The sequence below is a fragment of the Spermophilus citellus genome (assembly GCF_964194105.1).
Source record: "Spermophilus citellus genome assembly, chromosome: 18".
In the NCBI taxonomy this organism is placed as follows: domain Eukaryota; kingdom Metazoa; phylum Chordata; class Mammalia; order Rodentia; family Sciuridae; genus Spermophilus; species Spermophilus citellus.
This window is the reverse complement of record NC_138200.1, coordinates 56,372,729-56,400,540: the sequence shown is the minus strand read 5'-3', so window position 1 is coordinate 56,400,540 and position 27,812 is coordinate 56,372,729. Positions and strand designations below refer to the sequence as shown.

The following is a 27,812-nucleotide window of genomic DNA, read 5'->3' as shown; positions in this document are numbered from 1 at the left end:
TAGATGATATGGGCTGGGGTTGTGGCTCAGTGGTAGAGTGCGTGCCTTGCATGTGTGAGGCACTGGGTTCGAGTTTCAGCACCACATATAAATAAATAAATAAAATAAAAATCCAACAATAACTAAAAAAATTGAAAAAAAAATAGGTGCTATAACTAAATGCCAAAGCAAAAACTAAAAATCTTCAAGAAGAGAAAAAAGGAAAAAATCTTTATGAACTTAGGTTAATCAGAGTTCACACACAACAAGGAATTAAAGAAAAACTCGATGAACTCGACTTTATAAAATTTAAAACTTTCACTCTTGAAAAGACACTATTATGAAAATAAGGTAAGCCACAGAAAGACAAAATAATCACAATATATTTCTGATAAAGGATTTGTATTCAGAATATATAAATTATACAACTCAATAAGACAATATTATTTTTAAATGGATAAAAGATTTGAATAAACACTTTTCCAAAAAAAGATACACAAATAACCATAAGCACATAAAAAGATGTTTAGTATCATTAGTTAGCAAGGAAAATTAAAATCACAATGAGATACCACTCCATACCATTAGAATAGCTAAAATTAAGACTAGACATACCAAGTATCAATGAAGTTGTTCACAGGAATAAAAATGGTTCAACTACTTTGGGAAATAGTTTGATAGTTTCTTATGAAGTTAAACATACATTTAGCGTATGATTCAGCAAATCTGCTCAGTATTTACCTAAGAGAAGAATTTACATGTGAGTAATGAAAATTATATACTCTCCAAAACTCATCTGCTCCATGAAGCTTCATTTATAATTTCCAAGAACTGGAAACAAGCCAAATGTCTATAAACAGGTGAATGGACAATGGTGTGTTCACATAATACAAAGATTCTCAGAATAAACCAATACACAATATAAACATGCTGTTGAGCAAAAGAAGAAAGCACAAGAGAGTACATACTGTATGGTTTCATTTATATGAAACTCTAAGAAACACAAACATGACCTATACTAATGAAGAAGAGATCAATGATGATCTGACTTAGGGCAGGGATAGGGACTAATTCGAAGGGATGGAAGGAAACCTTTTGGAGAAACATAAATGTTTTTGATGTATATATGCACTTCTCAAAATTCACTAAACTAAAATTCACATTTAAATAGGCATATTTTATTGTATGTATTTTATACCTCATTAATGTTGATTAAGAAAAATAGCCAGCAATGTAGTGCACAAAAATAATCCAAGTGTTTTGGGAGGCAAAGGAAGGAGGTTCCCAACTTCTAAGCCAGCCTGGGCAACTAGACCCTGTCTCAAAACAAATAATAAAGCAGGGGACAGAGTTCTGGGGATGTAGCTCAGTGGTAAAGCACCCCTGTGTTCAATCTCTAGCACAAAAAAAAAAAAAGAAAAATGAATCAAGCATGTTGTCATATGTTGTTATGGTTTAAATATGAGGTGTTACCCAAGAGCTCATGTGTAAGACAATGCAAGAAAGCTTAGAGGTGAAATGATTGGGTTATGAGAACCGTAACCAATTAGTGAACTAATTCATTGATAGGGATTAATTGAGTGGTAACTAAAGGCAGGTAGGGTATGACTGAAAAACGTGGGTCATTGGGGTCATGCCTTTGAGGAATATATTTTGCTCTCTTGAGCTTCCTCTATCACACTCTTCAGACACAATGTTCCTCTCATCACGAACCCCAAGGAAAGGAGTTGGCTGTCTATGAACTGAGAACTTCTGAAACCATGAGCCCCAAAATAAACTTTTCTTCCTCTAACATTGTTTTTGTTGGGGCTTTTAGTAAAAGCAGCAAAAAAGCTGACTAAAATGCATGCCTTGTTATACCAGACAAGGTATAACATTGTTTTTGTTGGGGCTTTTAGTAAAAGCAGCAAAAAAGCTGACTAAAACGCATGCCTTGTTATACTTGGGAGACAGGAAGAATGCAAATCTGATGACAGCCTGGGCAACTTAACACAAACCCTGTCTCAAAAATAAAATAAAAAGAGATGGTAGTGTTGCTCATTGGCAAAGCTCTTTCATAGCATGAGCAAGACACCTGGCTTCAATCTCCAGCACCACCATTCAAAAAAAAAAAAAAAGAAGTTTTCTCTGCTAAAAAATAACATTTCTCTACAAAGACTTCAATGATTCTACCAAAACAAAAAAAAAAAAAAAAATAGAAAAGGCTTAAATCTAGTCCCAGAACATATAATCCAACAGGAAAAGAATCATAAGAGTTTAAGCTAGGGGCTGGGGATGTGGCTCAAGCGGTAGCGCGCTCGCCTGGCACGCGTGCGGCCCGGGTTCAATCCCCAGCACCACATATAAACAAAGATGTTGTGTCCGCCGAAAACTAAAAAATAAATAAATATTTTAAAAATTGTCTCTCTCAAAGAAAGAAAGAAAGAAAGAAAGAAAGAAAGAAAGAAAGAAAGAAAGAAAGAAAGAAAGAAAATCTGGTTATTTAAAAAAAAAGAGTTTAAGCTAGCTGAGAGGAAAATAATTCTCAGCTATCAGTCAAAGAATCACAGAAGTACAGTTCATGACATTAACTGTTTATGGAGGAAGTGGAGGATCCACGCTGTTAACTACTTGTACAAGGTCACAGAGTTAGTTACTGGCCTGACTCACCTCTTAATGCCCCAACAGCACTCTTTCTCCCATACTAGTCTGCTCCTACTTTAGAGAAAAGCAGTGTTTTTTTTTTTCCTACTACTACTTGATATCTTTATGGATCGCCAAACAGTAATAGGCAAAGATGAAAAACAGGTAAGTTAACATGGCAAAATTCAGGCATATATACAAAACACAATCTACCATCAAAACTGAACAAGTTCTGTGCATGCCTGTAATCCCAGTGGTTCAGGAGGCTGAGACAGGAGGAAAACAAGTTCAAAGCCAGCCTTGGCAACTTAGCAAGATTCTAAGCAATTCAGTGAGACCCTGTCTCTAAATAAAATACAAAAAAGGGCTAGAGATGTGGCTCAGTGCTTAAGTGTCCCTGAATTCAATCCCTGGTACCAAAAAAATCCTTAACAAGTTCTGGATCCAGAGAAGGTGGAATCAATGCATTCCACCCCTTCTTCCCCTCTAAATGCAACTGTAAGTCCTGAATAAAATGCATACCATAATACTTGAAGACTGTGAAAGTAAATAAATGACAGCAATTGAAGAAAGTACAATTTTAAGTTCCACTTAACTGGCAAGAAATCATCGTTTTTTTCTCCAATTTTGACCAGCCTGGATCCAAAAGCAACCCCAAAACCCATGCTCATTGGATAGAGAAAGAAAGAGCTCTAGGAAAAACCCTCTCTTGCTGGCCCAAGGAGCAGGAAAAGGAAGACCAAGGACAATGGAGTAAATTCTCTTTGGGCTTTTTGTTTTTTCCTTTCCTCTTCTCTTCAAAGCCACTCCTACTGGATACTACAACAGTGGTGGCTACAGCAGAAAGCAAAGGCAGTAACAGCCACCGCAGGCACCTATAAAAAAACTGGGAGAGAAAAACTTTCTCTGACCAGCGGAGCTGTGATCCCAAAAGTATTCGGTAAATCACTTTCTTTTCCCTTCCCTTTGTCTCTTTCTTTCTCTAGCCTCCCATTGTGTGATAAAAGGATGAATTCACCAAAAAACATAACTGAACTGTTAAAATGCACCTAACAAAGCAGACTAGATGGTGCATGCCTATAATTCCAGCAACTCAGGAGGCTGAGGCAGGAGGATCCCAAATTCAAGGTCTGACTCAGCAATTAAGCAAGGTCCTAAATAACTTAATGAAAACTTGTCTCAAAATGAAAATTAAAAAGGGCTGGGAGTGTAGTTCAGCATCCCTGAGTTCAATCCCCAGTACCAAAAAAAAAAATAAAGAAAAAGAAAGAAAGAAAATTTAATAATACTGAAAAACTTCAGCCAGACAACACTGTAAAAAAGAGAAACAGAAATCCCTAGTGTTTTAGTCAGCTTTCTCGCTGCTGTGCTGAAAGACCCAACCAGAACAATTGTAGAGGAGAAAATATTTATTTGAGGGCTCCCAGTTTCAGAGGTCTTAGTCCACAGAAGGCTAGATCCCATTCCTTGGGGCTTGAGATGAGGCAGAACATCATGGTAGAAGAGTGTGGCAGAGGGATGTGGTTCACATGATGATCAAAAAGTGACAGAGATGTCTCCACTTGTGGTATACAAATATATACCCCAAAGCCATGCCCCAATTCCCACCTCCTCCAGCCAAATCCTACCACTTCAATTACCACTCAGTTAATCCATGTCAGGGGATTAATTCACTGATTGGGCTAAGATTCTTATAACACAATCATTTCTCCTCTGAACCTTTTTGCATTGTCTCACACGTGAGCTTTTAGGGAACACGTCACATCCAAACCATTAACACCCAGTATCAGAAATAAAAAGGGATATCACTATAAACAGTAATTAGGTAATATTACAAACAACTTAATGGATATCACAACTGAACATTCATTTGCAATAAAAAGAACTTCACCCTAAATCCTATAGAAATATTATCTCAAAATGGATCAAAGAATCCAAAGAGAAAACACAGAACTATAAAACTTTTAAAAGACACAGAAAAAAAATAGATCACCAGGGTCTGACAGAGTTCTAACAAAGGCACGACAATATAAAAGGAAAAAAAATGAAAAAACTGGACTTCATCAGAATTACAAACTTTTGCACTATGAAAACCACTGTTAAGAAGAAGAGGGCTGGGGGCCGGGGGTGTGGCTCAATGGTGAAGCACTTGCCTAGCCTGTGTGAGGCACTGGGTTTGATCCTCAGCATCACATAAAAATAAATAAATAAAATAAAGGTATTGTGTCCATCTACAACTAAAAATATTTTTTAAAAAACAAAAGAAAAAGAGGGCTGGGATGAAGCTCATATTTGACCAAGGACTTGAATCCAGAATATAAAAAGAACTCTCAAAATGCAACACAGTTCAAACAAACAAACCCAGTTTTTAAAAATGGGCAAAAGACTCAAATGTTTCATTGAAGAAAGAAAGGATGGCAAATAACCACATTTGAAAGATTCTCAAGTATATGAGGCATTAGAAAAATGCAAATTAAAATCACAACTCAGGCAGGAGGTTAGTGAGTTCAAAGCCAGCCTCAGCAAAAGCAAGGTGCTAAGCAACTCAGTGAGACCCTGTCTCTAAATAAAATACAAAGTAGGGCTGGGAATGTGGCTCAGCGGCCTAGTGCCCAAGTTTAATCCCTGGTATCAAAAAAAAAAAAAAAAAAAAAAAAAACCCACAATATGATCCCATAGATAACTATTACAATGGCTAAATACCAAGTGTTAGGAGGATGCAGAGCAAATAGAACTCTCAGACATGGATAGTGGGTCACAAAATGGCACTGTCACTCTAGACAAAGTTGGTAGCTTCTTACAAACTAAAACATACTTACCAAATCACCCACATCCAGAAATTTATCCTGGAGAAATGAAAACTTTAATGTTCACACAACAACCTGTATATGAACTGTCTAGAACAGCTCTGTTCATAACTGCTAAGACCTAAAAACAAAATGTGGTAAATCTTTATTGAAACTATATAGCAATAAAAAAGGAATACTCTATTACTGCATACCATAGCATAAGTCCCAGGTATGTTGAAAGCAACAGTCTTAAAAGGTTACCATTGCTGGGGTGTAGTGATGGCACACTTGTAATTCCAGCTACCCAGGAAGCTGAGGCAGGAGGATCACAAATTCCAGGCCAGGCTTGGCAACTTAGCAAGACCCTGTCTCAAAATAAAAAATAAAAAGGGCTGGGGATGCAGCTAAGTGAATTCAATCCCCAGTGGGTGTAGTGGCAGCAGGGGAGTTATCAATGATTATAAATGATTCCATTTATAAGCTATTCTTCAACCCCCACCCAGTACTGGTAACTGAACCCAGGTAGTAGAGTAGGCTAAGAAAGCACTTTACAACAGAGCTACAACCCCAATTCTTATTTTATTTTGACACAGGGTCCTGCTAAGTTGCCTACACTGGCCTGTACTCACCCTGTTCTCAGCCTTCTCAATAGCTAGGATTAGAGGCATGCACAACCACTCCTGTTCTATGACAGTTTTGGAAAGACAAAATTATAATGACAAAAACATGACCAGTGACTGAAAAGGAACCACAAGAAAAACATTTTTTGAGATTCCACCATCCTTGCTAACCCCTGCTCCTTTCTTTTCCCTCCCACCCTTCTGCCCTAACTAGAATTTGTCTATTCCTCCCATGCTCCTCATCCCTACCCCACTATGAATCAGCCTCCTTATATCAGAGAAAACATTCGGCATTTGTTTTTTGGGGGAATTGGCTAACTTCACTTAGCATTATCTTCTCCAATGCTACCCATTTACCTGCAAATGCCATGAATAAATGTTGGCAAGGATGTGGGGGAAAAGGGACACTCATACACTGCTGGTGGGAGTGCAAATTGGTGTAGCCAATATGGAAAGCAGGATGGAGATTCCTTGGAAATCTGGGAATGGAACCACCATTTGACAAAGCTATCCCACTCCTCGGTCTATACCCAAAGGACTTAAAATCATCATACTACAGGGATACAGCCAAATCAATGTTTACAGCAGCACAATTCACAATAGCTAACTGTGGAACCAACCTAGATGCCCTTCATTAGATGAATAGATAAAAAAAAAAAAAATGTGGCATATATACACAAAGGAATTTTACTCAGTAGTAATATCCTTTCTCAAAGTAAAAATTTTAAAAGGAGCTAGGATGAAGTTCAATGGTAGAGTGCTCCTGGTTAAATCCATAATACAAAAAAAAAAGTAAACATTAAAATCCCTTCAACTAAATAAGTATGTCCTGATAAATTATAAAATATATACCTGTCCAGGCATGGTGGCGCATGCCTATAATCCCAGGGGCTCAGGAGGCTGAGACAGGAGAATATCGAGTTCAAAGCCACCCTTAGCAACAGCGAGGTGCTAAGCAACTGAGACCCAGTCTCTAAATAAAATGCAAAACTGAGCTAGGGAATGTGGCTAAGTGATCAAGTGCCCCTTATAAACAAAATATATACCTGGGACTAATGAGAGTTATAATTGTTCTAACATGCTTAAAGGTCTATTTTAACCATTAGTGAAATGACACTTTACTACAAAATCTTGAAAAATCTTGTTATATGTAGTGGTATATTAAGATATAGGCATATTGTTAGGCAAGAACTGACTGAAACCTTTTCTCCTCTAAGTTGTGTTCGGTATATTGGTCACAGTGAAAAAATTCAACAAATGTTTGCTGAGCCTTTTTGTCAATGCCAGACATTCCACTAGGTACTGGGAACTGGTAAGGGCTTAAGAACTCAAAAGTCTAGTGAAAAAAACAGGGTCTTACAATTCCAGTCTTATGATAAAAAGAAACAGAAACTGCTGATCAATGACAAAAAAAAAAAAAAACAAAAAAAACTTACATTTATAAGTCAACTTTTGTCCTGGCCAAGCTAGTTTAATATGTGACCTTTTTTTCTGTTGTGAAATTAACTGCTTTTTGGATCAACCCAACAACTCAAAATCCCAATTCTAGAAAGAGCTCTTCAGACTAGTACAAGTCTACAATCTCTCCTCTAAAAACCTTTAAGGCAGAATTCAGAATTTTTCAAATTTTATAAAGGTAACACAGGATATATACTATATATAGCATAACTGGCCCACTGTGTCTAAAACAGCACTTTAATTATCAAATGATATTTCCGCAGCAACCAATATGAATAGTTAAAACTGAAAGAAATACTACAAATAGTTTTTGCTTTGTTTTGGTGCTAGGAATTTGATACAAGGGCACTCTACCACTAAATTACACACCAGCACTTTATTTTTTAGAGACAAGATCTCACTAAATTACACAGGCTGGCCTCAAATTTGCCATCCTTCTGCCTCAGCATCCCAAGTGGCTGGGATTACACAAGTATGTGCCACAGCACTTGTTTACAAACAGATTCTTGTAAGTCAGATTTTAAACCAAAAGAAGTACAAAAAAACTCCTAATTCTCAGTGTTGCTGATTTTGTTTTTTAAACTCAGAATTGAGACAAGTGATGTGTGCTGACAGCTAAACATGATAATCCTTTGGTAAAAATCACCTGAGCTTGAATCCCTGCTCCACCACTTGCTAGCTCTATATCTTTCAGTAAATGACTGAAACTCTCAGACCTTCTGTTTTTCTCATCTGTCAAATGGGAAGAGTACCAATTTCAAAGGGTTGTTACAAGAATTCAGTAAGAATAAAACGGGGTTGTGGCTCAGTGGTAGAGAGCTTGCCTAGCATGTGAGGCACTGGGTTCGATCCTCAGCACCACATAGAAAAATAAATAATTAAATAAAGTTATTACGTCCAACTACAACTAAATATTTAAAAAAGAAGAATAATAATAAAACAGGCATGGCTCACATCTGTAATCCCAGCAACTCAGGAAATTGAGGCAGAAAGATCACCAAGTTCATGGCCAGCTTCAGCAATTTAGGAAGACTCTAACTCAAAATAAAATGGTCTGGGGATGTAGCTCAGTAGGAAAGCACCCTGGGAGCTCAATCCCCAGTACCAAAATACAAAATAATTTATAATAGAAAAGAAAAAATAATTGGGGATGGGGTTGTGGCTCAGTGGTGGAGAGCTTGCCTCGCATATGTGAGGCACTGGATTCAATCCTCAGCACCACATAAAAATAAATGAAGCTATTGTATCCATGTATAACTAAAAAAAAAATTAAAAAAAGAAAAAAGAATTCAATAATTGAGTTATAATGCAAGAAAATAATTCAATAATACACGTAAAATTCAACACAGTGCCTAACACATAGTTAAGCGCTAAACAGATATTGTCCATTATGTTGGCTAAACTATCCCCACATAAGTTATCTTGAGCAAAAAGCAACTGCAGAAAAAATACACAGTATTGTTCATAAATATTTAAAAGAACATATTTTTTAATTTAGTTGTAGATGAACACAATACCTTTATTTTATTTATTTATTTATTTTTATGCGGTGCTGAGGATCAAACCCAATGCCTCACACGCGCTAGGCAATCACTCTACCGCTGATCCACAACCCCAGCCCCAAAGAAAATATTCCTTACAGAAAAGAACAGAAGGGAATAAAAACATTCATGGCAAAACCCAACACAGTGGCACATCTAGAAGAGAAGGGAATATGATCAGGACAAAGTGAGATACAGGACACTGGTAATGTTTTATTTCTTACACCTGATAGTGGATGAATAAATGTTTATTATTATTCTCCATGTTTATATCTGAATATTTCATATTAAATTCAAACATCTAATCTATGTAAATGGATGTAGACCACATAATCTGGAAAACATCACCTACTTGCTTTTGCTGGTAGTTTGAGGATTTTTTTTTTTTTTTGGGGGGGGGTTACTTGTTTTGCAAAATACAAAAAAAAAAAAAAAAAAAAAGCCATGAGGGGCTGAGGAATCAGTGATATTGCACCTAGCATGCTCAAGGCCCTGGCCTCAATCCCCACAACCAAAACTATAAAAATAAAACAAAAAATGATTTCTTAAAATATGACATCTATCATAAATAACAATACTTTTTTAAAAAATGGTATATGAATATATATACATATATATATATACACGCAACATATATATATGCTACATATATATTGCAATGACTCAACTATATAGATCACATTTTTATGATCTCAAATAGCCAATATAGAGATGATCACATCAGCAAACTAAAACACCTATTTTACTCCAAACAGAGGTTCTCTTTCAGTTTGTTCTAGAAAAGAAACTACAAATTAGAAAATTAGAAAGGAAAGTGGGGCCAGAATATAGATATTGCTTTCAGAAAGGACACTTAAATAATTAAAAATGTCACCTAATAGCTAAGGAAGTAACAAAAACAGCAGCAAAAATAAATAAATAAAAACCTATAGAGCAGAAACAAGCATTTTAAAAATATAGTCTGAACATGCATCTATGAATAAGTCAAAATGAAGCCCCCTATATGTAAAACTATAATGCACTAATAAAAATAATATAGATAGTCTGAGGATATTTAGTGGGCTAGCAAAAAACATTCAATTCCTCCTAAGGTTCGAAGAGCACCAATAAATCACAAAGAGAACCATAATGTAGTTGTTAGAATTAAGACTTCAATTCATCAAGAAATTGTTAAAATACGATTAACAGTTAACATTTAATGCAGAGGAGGAAAACCCAAATACATAATTGTATCTACAGTAATCAATTTATACAAATTGTGTAATTCAACCCAGGCACAGTGGTCAACATCTGTAATCCCAGAAGCTCACCAGGCTAAACAGGAGGACTGCAAGTTCAAGGACAGTCTCAGCAACTCAGTGAGGCCCTAAGCAACTCATTGTGACCCTGCTTCAAAATAAATAAATAAATAGGTAGAAACATAGCTTGGTAGTACCCCAGGTTTCATTGCCAGTATCAAAAAAAAAAAAAAGAGTGTAGTTCAAATATTTTATGCCTTGACAATTTAACTACATGACCCAAAGACTAAGAAAGATGTCATGTGTTTCTGTTAATTTCTCCACTTATATCTAAACATTTACATTTAGTATTTCAATGGTCAATGTCTAACTGATCCATATTTTTTATTATGGCTTGTACACTTTATCAAAAATATTTTTGCCAGATGCAGTGATGCACACCTATAATCCCAAGTTACTCAGGAGGCCAATACAGAAGGATCACAAGTTCAAGACTCCTCAGCTACATAATAAAATCTTATCAAAACAAAATTAAGTTTTTTTTAAAAAGTATTGATGCAGCTGAGAGACAGAACACTGACCTAGCATATGTCAGGTCCTGCATTCAATCCCCAGAACCATAATAATAACAACAATATTTATAACAATAGTAATCCTCTTTGTCTTATTTCTAAAAACAAATAATAAAAAGTAAAAATACTCAGAATAAGGACAAAAACGAAACATAAAAAGATCAAAAAATCTGATTTGTTAAGGCAAAAATATTATAGATAAACTTATTTCAACTTTCATTAATGGTTATATGATAAACAATGATAAAAATGCTCGGCACAGTGCGCACATTTGTAATCCTAGTGACTTGGGAGGCTGCAGCAGGTGGATAACAATTTGAGACCAGCCTGGGCAATTTAGCAAAGCCCTAAGCAACTCAAAGACCCTGTCTCAGAATAATAAATTAAAGGGCTGGAGATGTGGCTCTGGGGTAAAGTACCTCTGGGTTCAATTCCCAGTACCAAAAAAAGAAAAGAAACTACAAAGGGAAAAAGAAAGTGTAAAATTCATTTTCACACTGATTTATAGGCCGGGCACAGTGGCCCATGCCTATAATGCCAGCAACTTGGGAGACTGAAGCAGGAGGACAGCAAGTTCAAAGCCAGCCTCAACTTAGCAAGGCCCTAAGCAATTTAGCAAGGCCCTGCATCTAAATAAATATTTTTTTAAAATAAAGTGGGCCTGGAATGTAGCTCAGTGGTAAGTGTCCCTGGGTTCAATCCCTAGAGGCTCCCCCAAAAAAATTCATTTTAGAAAAATTTCTATGCAAAATAGTTAAATAAAATTATGTTTTGGGCTGGGACTGTAGCTCAGTGGCAGAGCACTTGCCTAGCATGTGTGAGGCACTGGGTTTGATCCTTAGCACCACATAAAAATAAATAAAATAAAGGCTTTCTGTTAATCTACAACTACAAAAATAATTTTTTAAATTAGGTTTTAGTGCTTAAACTAAATGAAATTACTTTAAATACTGAAATAGTAATCAGAATTACAAATACTAAGAAAAAATTAAAAAGTAGAAAAACTCTCATTGCATATATTTAAATTCTCCTAAATTTATACTCAAAATGGAAGGTATGGCTATTTTCCAAAATCTATACAAGGGGCTGGGGTTATGGCTCAGTGGTAGAGCGCTTGCCTTGCACCTGTGAGGCACTGGGTTCAATCCTCAGAACCACATATAAATAAATAAAGATACTATATCCATCTACAACTAAACAAAAAAAAATTTAAATCTATACAAATACCTTTAGGATAAAGATTTTCCACAGTGGAGCATGTTTGTAATCCCAGTGACTCAGGAGGCTGAGGGAGGAGTTCAAAGCCAACCTCAGCAACTTAGCAAGGCTCCAAGCAATTTAGCAAGACCCTATCTCAAAATAAAACATTTAAAAAAGGTTGGGATGTGGCTCAGTGATTAAGTATCACTTGGTTAGATTCCTCATACAAAAATTTTAATAAAGATATCCCTTATTAGAGCAATACTATTCTTAGGCCATGTCTGCCTTTTTTCTTTGAAATACTCATTTTCTCACTCATATAAGTTCCCCAAGTATAGATCCTTGTCTTTTCATTCTGGTATCCTTCTTACCTATAAAAGCAGAAACTCAATAAATACTGTATTTATTAATCCAAATGCTACAAGAGTCCTAACTAAAGAAAATCAAGTAAAGCTGTACTGGCTACTCACCAACAGCTATGGCAAAAATCAGAGAAGACTCACCCCAGTGCTCTATTGTACCTGGCCCAGATAACTGTCTAATTCACAACTCTACATGCTCTGAGCTCTGAGCTCCTGACAGCCAACAGCCATGAACACAAAACCAAAAAAAGAGTTCCTGGTGCTGTGAGGTCACCTCTAAAAATAAAAGCATTTGAGTTCTAAATTCAAAAACGAATTCAAAAAGTAATTTCAACATTAAAAGCATGTTTCTTGCTAAACAATGATGAGAAAAGGACTCAACTAAAGGAATTCAACTTCAATTTTTCCCACTGACAATATTCTGTAATATTTGGTCATAGATTTATAAATATGGCTGAAAAAATTCAAGAGACGACCTAAGTTAATGGTAGGCAGAATCCTTCAAAGAAGTTACCGGCATTCCTTCCTGCAGTCTCCACATGGCCTGTATTTTTATATCATGAGCCACACAGAACCCCTATAACAGAGTTTTATTCACATGAATATCTAATTTGCTTTAACACATTTATAATTTACAAAATACTATGCTTCTAGATAACGGTTATCATTAAACTAACAGTTTTCCCCCCCTTCATTGTCTTTGTGGGGGTTGGGGTTCGAAAAGACTGGAGTGGGGAATGAGGAAGATGCACACATTTCCTCAGTATGAAGAAATTTGTTGGGCTGGGGATGTGGCTCAAGCGGTAGCGCGCCCGCCTGGCATGCGTGCAGCCCGGGTTCGATCCTCGGCACCACATACCAACAAGGATGTTGTGTCCGCTGAGAACTAAAAAATAAATATTAAAAAAAATTCTCTCTCTCTCTCTCTCTCTCTCTCTCTCTCTCTCTCTCTCCTCTCTCACTCTCTCTTTAAAAAAAAAAAAAAAAGAAATTTGTTAACAGAAGGGAAATGGTCTACAGAGCAAGAAAGATGGGGAGCAATGTTAGCATACTACTATTTGAACAACAGCCTAAATCTGGGAATAAATATTTTGGTCACTGGAGAGGTAGGCACCACTGTGGCACAAGGATAGTTCTTTATTTATTTATTTATTTATTTAAGAAAGAAAGAGAATTTTTTATTTATGTTTTTTTAAATTTTCGGTGAACACAACATCTTTATTTCATTTTTATGTGGTGCTGAGGATCGAACCCAGCGCCCCGCGCATGCCAGGTGAGCAAGTTACCACTTGAGCCACATCCCCAGCCCACAAGGATAGTTCTTACATCAGGTTTAGCCATAGTCTAGAATGATAAAACACTCAAGATCAACCAACTTTATATGCTTTAGCTTCAGGTTCACAGTACAACTTTCTGATTATTCATCACTATCTCCAGGACCTCAACTTCCAACACCTCCATACAAGGAACAGTGTGCTATGGAAAGCAGACACAAGTAAAAACGAAGCCCTCTTGTGAATTAAAATACTATTATTCTGGGGCTGGGGTTGTGGCTCAGAGGTAGAGCACTGACCTACCATGTGTGAGACACTGGGTTCAATCCTTAGCACCACATAAAAATAAAATAAAGATATTATGTCCACCAATAACTAAAATATAAATATTTTTTAAAATACTATTATTCTTACCCACAAAACAGCAAGTTTTCAGTGGTCTGAAACATCCCTAAGTTAACTATTAAAATGGAACTTCTCGACTTTCAAGACTACAGAATAGGCTTCAGGATGTGTGATCACATGGAGATACCAACCACACATCTCTAGGCAGCCAGCTGGCATTCCTCTAAGAGGTCGTCTTAAGTTCAATTCTCCCTAAACTGCCACAGTAATTACTTTTATGTTTAATTATTCATCAACAAAATTCACCAAAATGGATTTTTAAAAAAATAAGATACATGTAAATGCAAACATGCTACTGAATGATCCAATAGTCTTAAGATGCATAAAAAGCAATAAAGCCAAGAAAATGATAAGCAAACAAGATAAACATCTAATTTGACATTAAGAAATTTTTCACTCTTCCAACCCTAATATTATCACAAAAGATGTCCTAAACTTAAGAAGTGCCATCAACTTCTCAAAAAATTTAAGTTTTATAAAGAACCAAAGGGTCTAGTAAATGTGGAGGGTTATCTGTGTTTATTGGTGCATTATAGTTGATTTTCAGAACTCAAATGCCTTTTAAAACTCTCCATATTTTCTGACATCTTTCAAGTAATGAACACATATAACTTACATAATAAAACTTGCTTTAAAAATTCAAACAAACTATCAAAAACCATAAGAATTAAAGCAAAATCATAAACTATGAAACAATGTCATTCATCTCAAAAGACTTTCTAAAATCTGTTAATTCTGGATACACAGGGGTTGGGGAAAGGTTGTCCACAGAAAACAAGGACAGTATAATATTCATTTTTAGCATTAAGATGTCCCTCAGTGACAGTACTTATCTAGCACACCCAACCAAAAAGAAAAAAAAATCACATTTCTGATATTAACTAATTAGAAATAAAGGGGAAAGTTATATTAACAACAGTTGTCAAAATAAAATACCTAGAAAAATTTAATAAGAAGGAATTATACAAAGAAAATTATGAAATATATAAAACATGTATTGAAAGTCTTTGAAGACACCCCCATAAAAAGAAAAATTATCTTCGTTAACCTCCAAAAATTAATGTATAAATACAGCATAATCACAAGCAGTGAGCTTTGAGATTTTCAGAACTCAAAAACATTATTTTCAATCAATATATATACAAGAATGAATACTTAAGAATAGTCAAAAATGAAAAACTACAGTGATAGTTTTTTTGTTTGGGGGTTGGGTTTTTTTTTTTGGAGGGGGGGTATTTGGTTGGTTGATTTTTTTCAGTACTGAACCCACGGGTTCTCTACACTCAGCTACATCCCCACCCCTTTTTATTTTGAGATAGAGTCTCACTAAGCTGCCCAAACTAGCCTTGAGTTCACAATTCTCCAGCCTTAGCCTCCCAAAATGCTGAGATTACAGATGAGCCCACAGCGCCTGGCTTGATGGAAGCTTTTCTTAACAAAAAGTAACTTTCTACAAATTTATTATATCAAAACAAGGACTGAGGGGCTGGGATTGTGGCTCAGCAGTAGAGCGCTCTCCTAGCATGGGCAGGACCCAGGTTCAATCCTCAGCACCACATTAAAAATAAAGGCATTGTATTGTGTCCATCTACACCTAAAAAATAAATAAATATTAAAAAAAATAACAAGGACTAGGGATGTTGCTCAGAGGAAGTGCATTTGCCTCACATGCAAGAGACCCTGGTTCCATTCCCAACACCATAAAAATAAATAAACAAATAAGTAATAATTTTAAAATTATTTTAAAACAGTAAAACAAGGGTACAGGATGAGAAAAACAAAACAACTAAAAAGAACAAACATACATGGAAACACAGCATATAACAAGTGGCATTTAATTCACTGAGGAGAATGGTTTGTTTATTAGTCTTGGCAGAGCAGCCTGTCTATATAAAGCTAAATCATGTAAGAGACTCCTTGCCTCATACCATGTAAATGTTAACTCCTGATGAATAAATATACTGTTTATTTTTTAAAACCCCATGGTTAAAAAGAATATTTAAGGCAACATTTGTATATTCTTGGTATGGAAGAGACTCTCCTAAGTAGCATAGTTTCAGAAGTCATAAAGGAAAAGAGGGGTATATATGACTACTTTAAAACATCTAATACAAGATCAAAAGAAAAATGAAAGACAATACAGTTATACTCTGTGGGAGACCAACCTTGCATGTGACTGGATCACACTCCCCGGCTAGGTGCTGAGGCATTCAGTCACAGAAAGGTGGCAGAGCTTTCCCCACCCTTCTAGGGTGCATGGGTGTGTCTTGCTATAGCCCCATGGGTGAAGCTATGCTCACCTGTTCCTTTGTAATATAACCCCTTGCTCTATTTAGGATAGAATCTTCCATGGAAGTGCCTTGTGTTTGTCCCCTTCTCTTACTGTGCCTTAGGTGTGGCCTACCCAGGTGTCCGTCAACCTGCTGACAGTGGACATCATGAAGATAGACTCAGCCCCCTGAAACCTGACCCCTTGCCTCATTTGAATAGCTTCTCCTCAATAAAAGGGGTCAGCTCATGCTCTCATTCTCTCTCTTGCTGCAGACCCTTAAGGTCAGAGGAGCCATCACAGCAACCCCAAAGAAAAAGGTATTTGTGTCTCTTGTGTGGTTATTTTGTGCAGCCCAGTTAGCCCAGTTCAACTGAGTAACCCCTGAGCCTTTTAGTCGGGAGAACTGAATCCCGGCAATACTCCATTTTTGTATGATGGGTCAAAATGCATTCTACTGTAATATATAACTAATTAGAACAAATTTAAAAAGACAATACATGTGCCATATGACAATATTCCATAAGGTGCTCCACAGAGATAAAAGGAAAAAAAAAGACAGTGGTAGTGGAGCATGCAATGGGGAGACTGAGCCAGGAGGACTGCAAGCTCAAGCGAATCACAAATAGAAGCTCAAGGAGAGCCTTTTTATTTAATTTGAGAGGAAGACCTTGTCTCAAATTAAATAAAAAGGCCTGGGGATACAGTTCAGTGGTTAAGGGCCCCTCGGTTTAACCCCCAGTACTCTCCACAAAAAGACAGAAATAACTTCAAAAAGAAATGAACCAAGGACCTGAACAGACAATTTTCAATAAAGAAAATCCAAATAGGGCTGGGGATGTGGCTCAAGCGGTAGCGCGCTCACCTGGCATGCGTTGGGCCCGGGTTCGATCCTCAGCACCACATACCAACAAAGATGTTGTGTCCGCCGAGAACTAAAAAATAAATATTAAAAATTCTTTCTTTCTCTCTCTCTCTCTCTCTCTCCTCTCTCACTCTCTCTTTAAAAAAAAAAAAAAGAAAGAAAAGAAAATCCAAATAGCCAATAAGCATATCAAAAGAGGCTAGCCCCAGTAAAACTGAAATTAAGACAAAACTGAGGGGCTGGGGCTGTAGCTCAGTGGTAGAGTGCTTGCCTAGCTTGTGTGAGACACTGGGTTCACTCCTCAGCACCACATAAAAATAAATAAAATAAAAGCATTCTGTGCATCTACAACTACAATTTTTTTTTTAAAAAAGACAAAACTGAAGCAACATTTGTCATCTAGCAGACTAGTAAAAATTAAATCAAATATGTAGTGGTGTGATGATACAGTGAACTCACTGCTAGTAAAGGTGGAAATTACGACAATCTATTTCAAGAATCATCTGAAAATAATACATTAAAAATATATTTCTGTTAATCCTGAAATCCCACTTTGTAGATTCTAGTCTGTAGAAATGAAAGTATCAGCAAATAAGGTAACATGCATGAATATATTTATTGAAGCACTATGTACAGTGACATAAATCTGCAAACAATCTAAATGTCCACAGGAAAATAGTTGAACAAGTTATGGTACACCCGTGCTATAAATCATATTAGGAGAGTTTAACATATCAAGGTAGAATTATATTAGGGCTGGGGATGTGGTGTGGCTCAAGCTGGTAGCGCACTCGCCTGGCATGCGTGCGGCCTGGGTTCGATCCTCAGCACCACATACAAACAAAGATGTTGTGTCCACCAAAAACTAAAAAATAAATATTAAAAAATTCTCTAAAAAAAAAAAAAGGTAGAATTATATTTACTGACCATAACACATCAAGAAAGGTTTGGTATACAGTAATATAATTTGACCTCTCTTTTGTAATAAAGAATTCCTATATACACACATTTATATTAGTACAGAATATACTGCAATATATCATGGAGAGAAACACTGAAGGATGCCCATAATCTGGGTAAATTGGTTTAAGAGCAATAATGAAAATGATTGAAGGAAATTAATAAAATCTTCAGGGTTTTTTTTTACTTATTACAATGAACAATTACAATTATTATATCATTTTATAGATTTAAAAAATGAAGCCTGACACAGTGGCACACACCTGTGAATCTCAGCAGCTCAGGAGACTGAAGCAGGAAGATCACAAGTACAAAGCCAGCTTTGGCAACTTAGCAAGGCCCTAAGCAACTCGATGAGACCCTATCTTTAAATTAAACATAAAAAAGGGTTAGGGATGTGGTTCCGTGGTTAAGTGCCCCTGGGTTAAATCCCTGGTACCAAAAAATAAACAAAAGATGAATTTAAAAATTGTTTTAAATATCAGAATGATAAAAATAAATTATTCAAACATAAGAAGGGGACTCAGTAACAAATCACTCAAGTACCATTGTAGGTATTATTAGTTTCCTCAGCATAATGAATTACATAATATATATTCAAAGATAATGAAAAAAACAGATTTCTTGTAAGCCACCTGAAGCTTTCACTGAGCGAATCACAAATAGAAAAGATTAACATCTATTTATACCCTAAAATTTTCAAAACTAAGAAGATAAACTAGGCGCATGCCTGTAATCTCAGCGGCTCAGGAGGTTGAGGCAGGAGTATCACAGGTTCAAAACCAGCACTATTGGGGCTGAGGTGGTGGCTCAGCGATAGAGCGCTCGCCTACATGTGCGAGACCATGGGTTTGATCCTCAGCACCACATAAAAAATAAAATATAGATGTTGTGTTCACCAAAAACTAAAATTATATATATATATAATTTGAGTTTATATATATATATATATATATATATATATATATACAGCATTAGCAAAAGTGAGGCACTAAGCAACTTAGTGAGACCCTTAAATAAAATAGGGCTGGGGATGTGGCTCAGTGGTCAAATGCCCCTGAGTTCAATCCCCAGTACCCCCCACCCAAAAAAAGAAATATTTTCTAAACCAAAAAACAAACAACTGACATCAACTCTACGAGCCACTCGCAAATGACCTGCAGTTGATTCTCATAACTCAAGCAGGAACCTGACTGCTTGAGACTCTACCATGGACCAATTACTATCTGTCAGAGTACCTGAACAATTTTTCCACATTATTTTCACTTATCTATTCTGCAAGGTGACCCCTAAGTGTCAGGCACTGTGCAGTGTATAGGAATACCATAAATTTGACAGTTCTAGTTCTTTAGAAGCTGGTGGGGAAAAAAAAGAACAGACAATTCAAATAGTACTTAAAAACTGCTCCGCCCCTTTGCCAGGATTGCCTGGAGAAAAAAGTACTACACTCCTTTACCTAGAGGGTAGAGAGGAAAAGAAAAATAGAAAGATAAGCATTCCAGGTATAGGCAGAACAAGAACAATGAGAATGAAAGAATAATCAAGGAACAGCAAAAAGTTCAGTGTGTGTAAATAAAAATAATATAACCAAATGTTAGTAATATCAAAGTGCAAGCTACTTCCTCATTCTACTTTCTTAAATAATCACCACCACGTATTAAGCTTTCACCATGGAAGAGGTTTCTAAGCACAATTCAAAACTCAAACTCTCACTAGTGGGGAAAAAAATACATTTTTTTTTGGAGGGGTGGGGCTTATCAGGGATTGAACCAAGGAGCACTTAACCACTAAGCCACATCCCTGCCTCTTTGTATTTTGAGAGAGGGTCTCACTACATTGCTGAGATTGAACTGGAATGAGATTGCTTCAGCCTTCAGAGTCACTGAAATTACGTGTATGCACCCCCATGCTCAGCAAAATATGCACTTAAAAATCACATATATTGGGTACTACTAGAAAAAAATAATTCTTACAATAAAGTTCTTTCCCTTCAACAACCATACCAAAACCTAATATTTACAAAGATTCAATTAACTCTACACAGTGAACCTAATTATTTTCAGTTAGTTTTCCCCCAACCAATCATCTCAAACCAGTATTTTTATCATATTTTAAAACAACTATGTTTTAAAATTTTTCAAAATGTAAGAAGGGGGGGCTGGAGTTGTGGCTCGGTGGCAGAGTGCTCACCTAGCTTGTGTGAGGCCCTGGGTTCAATCCTCAACACCACGTATAAATAAAGATATTGTGTGCAACTACAACTAAAAAAATAAATAAATATTTTTAAACATGTAGGAAGGAATCAAATCTTTCACACAGATTTTTTTAAAGTAATTTAAAAAATAGCTTATCTTTCTTTTCTTCCTCTTGAAACTGCACAATTTCTCAAGTGAGACTTAGGAAATAGCTTCACTAACCTGAGTTGTAAAAGCACTAATGAAGCTTTGTTTGTTGTACAGTCGTATAATCATTTACAAAAATTAACTCTTAAAACAAGTTAATGTATATAATATATTCATTATATACAAACATTGTATAAAGAAGAGGGCAAAAAGTGATTTCATAGTTCCAAAGATCTCAGATCACATCTTTCTCAAATTTGCTTCTCCCAGAAATCCACAACATTAACCTTGAAACCTGACTAGCTGAAAAGCCTGAACACAGTACCGATGCCCAGTACTACAGGAGTACAAAAAGATAGAACAAAGCAAAGCAAACGCCTAGCACGTTGCACGGAGACTACTGTGCCAATAACAATAAAGAAAAGGAGTAAAAACTACTTGTCTTTCAGATATCTTTAATTATTCAGTGTACAAGGATCACATATATTTTCTCCATCTTTTAAAACACTATGATTTTTCCTTTCTATTTTTCATTAACATTTATAACACTAATTTTCTTTATCCAATGGTCTGAATTAAAAAACAAAGGCAAAACTTCCAAGTACTTAATGAAAAAACATTTTTCATTTCAATCATCTTAACCTAAACCTTGCCCTTTTATACTAAAGTGTTAGCTAATGTTGACTCAACAAGTTTGTGAGCTGATTCCCCCAACACCCACTTCTGGACCCTTCAAACTTTGACAGGTTTGTTCTAGTAGCCAGAACTCATGCCAAATTAAGTGTTTTGTGTTACTCCTTCAGTGAAGAAAATAAATTCACATTTTCAAAGTAGAAATGAAGGCTCTTTTCCTTTTCCTGACTTCAGTCAAATAAAATTTATACACAAAAAGATACCTGGAAAAATCCTAATACATTTTTAAAAAGATAATGATTTTCAAAACTTATAAACCATGAAACATGAGATTATATAAATCAATATTTTCTCTTGATTTTAAAATTCCTTGCTACTTTATAAATATTATCCTGCATAAGAAAATGAATGAGATGAAAGAAAACCAAAATCAAGAGCTGAAAATTCATAAAGCAGTGAAAAATTAAATTACAAACACCTAAAACAGCTAAACAAGTTTCTGATATCTGAGGAAAGCTAATATTTTTAGATTTTTCTAAGCTAAATCTAAAGAAAAGAGTTGTAAAGTTTTGATATTAAATCCTGCTGTATACACAAATTTTAAACATCCCCATCAAATGCAAATAAAGGGATTAAGCATTGGAACAATCCATTTTGATATGTGGACTCCCAAGTCAATTTTCTTAATTAAAAAATAATCCTTTGAGGGGCTGGGGTCATAGCTCAGTGGTAAAGAACTTGCCTAACATGTGTGAGGCACCGGGTTCAATTCTCAGCACCACATATAATAAAAGTCCATCAACAACTAAAAATATATATATATTTAAAAATAATAATAATAAAAATCCTTTGAGCCAGGTGCAGTCACCTGTAATCCCAGCAGCTCAGGAGGCTGAGGGAAGAGTATCACAGGTTCAAAGCCAGCCTCAGCAAAAGCAAGCCTCTAAGCAACTCATAAGACCCTATCTCTAAATAAAATACAAAATAGGGCTAGGGATGTGGTTCAATGATGGAGTGCCGCTGAGTTCAATCCCAGGTACAAATAAACATATCCTTTGAAAACATTCAACTTGTTAAAATTGCATAGTTTTTATGATTCATTAAACTTGGGGTTTGGTTTTGTTTGCCTATCACTGACTTGGAAAACTCCTTTTTAAAAATTAATGGGCTGGGGCTCAGCAGTTGCACACCTGTCTGGCATGTGTGAAGCACTGGGTTCGATTCTCAGCACTGCATATGAATAAATAAAATAAAGTCTATCAACAACTAAAAAAAAAAAATAATTAACACTCCAATGAAATATCACCAAGGCATCACTGGCAATTGTGTACTTTATAGTTTCACTTTGAAATTCACCATCATATGCACAATTGCTGTGAGTAAAACAGATAGGATCAAGAACAAGTGCTCCCAAAAGAAAATGAATGGAAGTCTCCTGAACACTAATTTTAATTGTACATGCAATTCCCAACAAATTTAGACAAAGTTAGACATCCACATGAGCTGATCAATCAATAATGCACTAAACAGAACTCTGCTATTAATTTGTTAAGGCAAAAAGATACTTTCTCAAAGTAAACTCAAAGTACCTACGAATGGCTTTTAAATACTAGTACATTATTCTATAACATGAACTGAGTTAAATAACCACCTGACAGCTCTTACAATACCTTGTTTGAAAAGTGTTATTCAGAACATTTCATTAGTACTAGAAGGAAATAGTAAATGAGTGAGTAGTCCATAAGTACTCAGGATTTGACGGTTCTTTTAAAGCAAAAGGGAAAACTGCAGATTCAGAGTTAATACACTGGCAATACTCACTAGTATCTAATAATAATATATATATTTGAAGGCTCGCTTAAACAGATACCAAAAACACGAAATATTTATGCTGAAAATATTCCGCCTACCGAGACATTCTATGACCTGTAAAGGGATTATCTATACTCTCACTTTATAAGAATAATGAAAATTATTAGAAGATTTGACTCAGTTTTCGTTACAAATTTAAATTGCAGGGGCTGGGGATGTGGCTCAAGTGGTAGCGCGCTCGCCTGGCATGCGTTGGGCCCGGGTTCGATCCTCAGCACCACATACCAACAAAGATGTTGTGTCTGCCGAGAACTAAAAAATAAATATTAAAAAAAAAAAGAAAAGAAAACTTTAAAAAAAAAAAGATGTTGTGTCCGCCGAGAACTAACAAATAAATATTTTTTAAAAAAAATTAAATTGCAATAGTCACTTCACTGTGATCTCTAATAAGCGGTAAAAATTCAGGCTGAGATGAAATACAGGTGATTCAATCACACTCACCTAACCTGAAATGTAGGAAATAATCAGTCGATTATTGTGAAATGCTTTTTATTCAACCATGCTAGACTGCAAACATACTTTAAGAACACAATAAAAGTGATGGGATTATGGGTACCTTGAGGAGTCATATTTTCCAAACCAAAAGTTAAGGTGTATATAATCTGACAAGTACTATGGAGAATAGTGGAAATGAAATACTTGAAATGTAACCACCCCACGAAAAACCAATACATGACGTCAATACGTGTATTTTTTAGAATCGGTCAGCCAAGACCATTACTGTACAAACATCTGAAAATTAAGACCACTAAGAAATTACTCAGTCCTCTCGTCTATTAACTAATCCCTACAGTAACCCAAAAAAAAGTTACTATTTACGTGAGATTAATATTCTTCACAACTTCCATACTCAGGGATACACGCCGAACATATAAAACTGTCAATTAGTACGAAAAAGCTTAGTTTTTCAGAAGAGAAAACATTTGACAGCTCCTTTCCCCCAAAAGCCATATAATCTGCTTTATAACCATTACTGCCCAAGTACACTGGAGCGCGCGGGTCCACGGCTCGCCTCCCCGAGACCTCACAGGGAAGCGTAACCAACCTGACTCTCGCAGGCAATCAGGAAGATCGGGAGAGTCAGTAGAAACTGACGTCCACAGGACGAGGAGTTTGAGAGAAGGGTGAACAGCGTAGTCGCAGGGGAGTTGGGTTTTTTTGTTTTGTTTTGTTTTTTGTTTTAAGGCGGTAAACTGGGGAAGAAGTTAGTGGAAAGGATAGAGGGAGGCGAAGCCGAGGTCCGGCTCCGAGAGGACGGCGTAGCACCGACACACCGCGATTAACTCAGCATGTGGCAATGCCGAGAGTTCCGAGACCTGACCTGAGCACCAGCTACAAGAACGCTGATACGTGGCTGCGAGAGGACACGCGGGGGTGGGGCCCGCCCCGCTAATTCCTGGGCTCCCTGAATAAGCTTTCAGAGGAGGATCGCAGCCTGAGAAAGTCAATGAGTTCAAGGAGGCCTGCCCTGGCCCGGCAACGCCACAGCAAGGAACGCTGCTGCGCGCGGAACCTCCGGGTCTGAGGCCTCGGGGTCGGCCCTGAGGAAGTCGGAGCAACCCCTGGAGCTCCCGGCCCCTCCTGGCCCAACCTCTGTCCTCTCTTCTCACCCCCCACAGGCTGGGACCGGACCCCTGGGACTGACAGGAAGCTTCCGGCCATACGCCCGCGGCAGCGGCAGGGCAAAAGAAATAATACGCTCTTAGCGCCGCGAGTGACACTCACCGGCCCGAAACCTCGAATGAAACCAGCAGCTTCGGGGGCGGCGGCAGCAGTGGCAGCAGGAACCGAACATCCAAAATGGCGGCTCCCTCGGCCTCACCACCGCTACTGCAGGCGGAGGGATTCTTAGGAGGAAGGGGGTTTTTAACTAACTTCCCACACTACCTCAATAACTTCGGTCCCTATCTCTCTCTCCTTGTCAATCCTGCGCCCTCTGACTGCAACTCCTCGGGCCTCCCCCCTCGGATTACCCAAGAACTCGGACCCAGCCGAGGACTATTTGCCAACGAGGAGGCGACTGCTCCTGGCAGAGCGACGCAAAGCGTAGCAAGGGTCGGGGCTGTCACTGATGACGCTAGACGCGGCTGCCGAGTCACCGCTGAGATGAGTCTGAGCAAGAAAAATCCGGACTACCCCGGAGACGACGCACTTTGGTTCCGCTTGGAGCAGGAGGGCGGGCGGACTGACGGGCGGGCTAACCAGGAAGTGGTGTGCCACCTGAAAGGGGCGGAGCTAGGCAGAGAAGCTGAGGTTGTGGGAGAGAAGCAGGTGGGGACCAAACGCTTAGCCAGGCTGAGCAAGAGCATCCCAAAGTCGTTCCTGTCACCTTTAAGACCTCAGCTTTCTCTTTAACTTCAAAAACATGCTTCAAAGTCCTCTTGGATTCTATGGTTTTATGGTATCTTTGCAATGAACTTTATGAAAAAAAAAAAAAAATTAGATGACAAAGCAGGAGAATAGAGTCCAAGCCTAGTCCTGCCCCTCTTGCTTTGGACAAATCACTTAACCTCTCCAAGCCCTGAATTTTCTAGTATGTAAAAAGAGAAGATTTGGACTAATAATAGCTAAAAACTCTTTCAGAATGGGCCTTCTATGACTCCATGAATTAATGACCTGGGCCAAAGAAAATTTGACTAGACAGTTCCTGGCTTGAAAAATAATTACTAACATGTGACAGAGTCTTTTTCATGTGAATGTAAAGAGGTCCTTGAGATCTTGGTACATTTAAAGGTGACCGATCTAGACTAAAATCCTTTAGATTGCCAACGTAGTACTCCCAAAAGTAAATGAAACAAAGCACCAGACTGGATACCAAAAAGAACCATATTAACTGCAAATCCCAAATTTAAGACCTGAGTGTCATATACAGGAAGTTGCACCTTCTTCCTTAGGCAATTGCAGGGATTTCAAAACACTTTACAAAAATTGAACTGGGTGTGCTCAGCTGTATAGTTTTGTCCTTCAACTTCGACGGCATGCCAAAAGACTGGAAAGAAAGGAAGCCAAGGGTATAAAAGGATTTATCAATTTTTATTATTAAATGTTGATAACACATTGTTCATAAAGCACCTTCATATAATTCAGTGTTTTTAAAAATATTTTTTTAGATGTACTCTTATTTTGTTCATTTATTTATGTGCGGTGCTGGGAATCAAACCCAGTGCCGTGCCTCACACATGCTAGGCAAGTGCTCTACCACTGAGCCATAACCCTGGCCCAATAATTCAGTTTTATTTATTTTTTAAATATCTTTTTTAATTGTAGATGGATACAATACCTTTTATTTATTTTTATGTGGTGCTGTGAATTGAACCCAGTGCCTCACACTTGCTAGGCAAGCGCTCTACCACTGAGTTACAGCCTCAGCACATAATTTAGTTTTATAAATAAGGAGATAGAGACTCAGAGAAACTGTGACTTGCTGAAAGTTTCCTTCCCCCACTAGATTTCTGCTATATATCACCATCTTACATTTTAGAAAATTGTACCCACCAAAACGACAAACACAAACACAAGGGTGAAATCAACCTAGGGCAAATGGATTGAAAAGAATAATACTGAACAGAGCAAGGAGGAAGAGCAGGAAGAAAAGATTAACATTAAACAGAGACATGAGATGGGAGGGAAAGGGAAAGAAAAGGGAAATTGCATGGAAATGAAGGGAGACCCTCATTGCTATTACAAAATTACATATAAGAGGTTGTGAGGGGAATGGGAAAATAAACAAGGAGAGAAATGAATTACAGTAGATGGGGTAGAGAGAGAAGATGGGAGGGGAGGGGAGGGGGTATAGTAGGGGATAGGAAAGGTAGCAGAATACAACAATTACTAATAGGGCATTATGTAAAATTGTGGATGTGTAACCGACGTGATTCTGCATTCTGCATTTGGGGTAAAATTGGGGGTTCATAACCCACTTCAATCTAATGTATGAAATATGATATGTCAAGAGCTTTGTAATGTTGTGAACAACCAATAAAAAAAATTTAAAAAAGAAAAGAATAATACTTATAGATTCAGACCCTCCTATCCCTCTGCTACACATCAGTACAGTGTAGCTCTAGATCACATGGTTAGTAAATAGAATAACACAAAATATCATAAGGATGACAAAATGTGGGTTCCCTTGAGCTGTAGCTATGCATGGAACACATGCCAAATTCAGTTTGAGATTTCTATAAAAGAATAGAGGTTGCAAAGCAGAGTTAGTAAGTATTCCATTTGGAATATCACAAAAATTGTTTAGAGGCCAAAATAAAGTGTTTACCATTAAAAACCAAAAAGAAAAGAAAACCTGTCTTCTTAAGAAGAGCTTTGCTAGGCTCAGTAGTGCACACCTGTAATCCCAGCCACTCAGGAAGCTGAAGTAGGAGGATTGCAAATTCAAAGTCAGCCTCAGCCATTTAGTAAGGCTCTAAGCAGACCCTGTTTCAAAATGAAAATAAAATGCGCTGGGCAAATGGAATATTATTCACCTTTAAAGAACAGTGAAATTATGGCCTTTGCCAGTAAATGGATGGAGTTGGAGAATATCATGCTAAACGAAATAAGCCAATCCCCCCCAAAAAAACAAAGGCTAAATATTTTCTTTAATATGTGGATGCTAATTCACAACAATGCGGGGTACACTAGAGAAGAATAGCGCTACCTTAGATTAGGCAGAGAGAAGTGAAGGGAGGCGAGGGGAGTGGATATGGGGATAGGAATAATAGTAGAATAAAACAGACAAAAAATTATTACTTTATGTATATATGTGACTGCATGACCAATGTGATTCTGCAACATGTACACTCAGAAAAATGAGAAAT

General features: G+C 37.1%; 1 protein-coding gene across 1 annotated transcript in view; it reads right to left on the bottom strand.

The window, feature by feature from the left end:
• The window catches only part of AP1G1 (adaptor related protein complex 1 subunit gamma 1), a gene marked incomplete at its 5' end in the record, with an annotated part of 85,117 nt that extends 60,114 nt beyond the window's left edge, over positions 1-25,003 (bottom strand). The window contains one exon of the mRNA XM_081273902.1: positions 24,727-25,003. The remainder of the gene's footprint in view (positions 1-24,726) is intronic.
• Between the last annotated feature and the right edge of the window lie 2,809 nt (positions 25,004-27,812).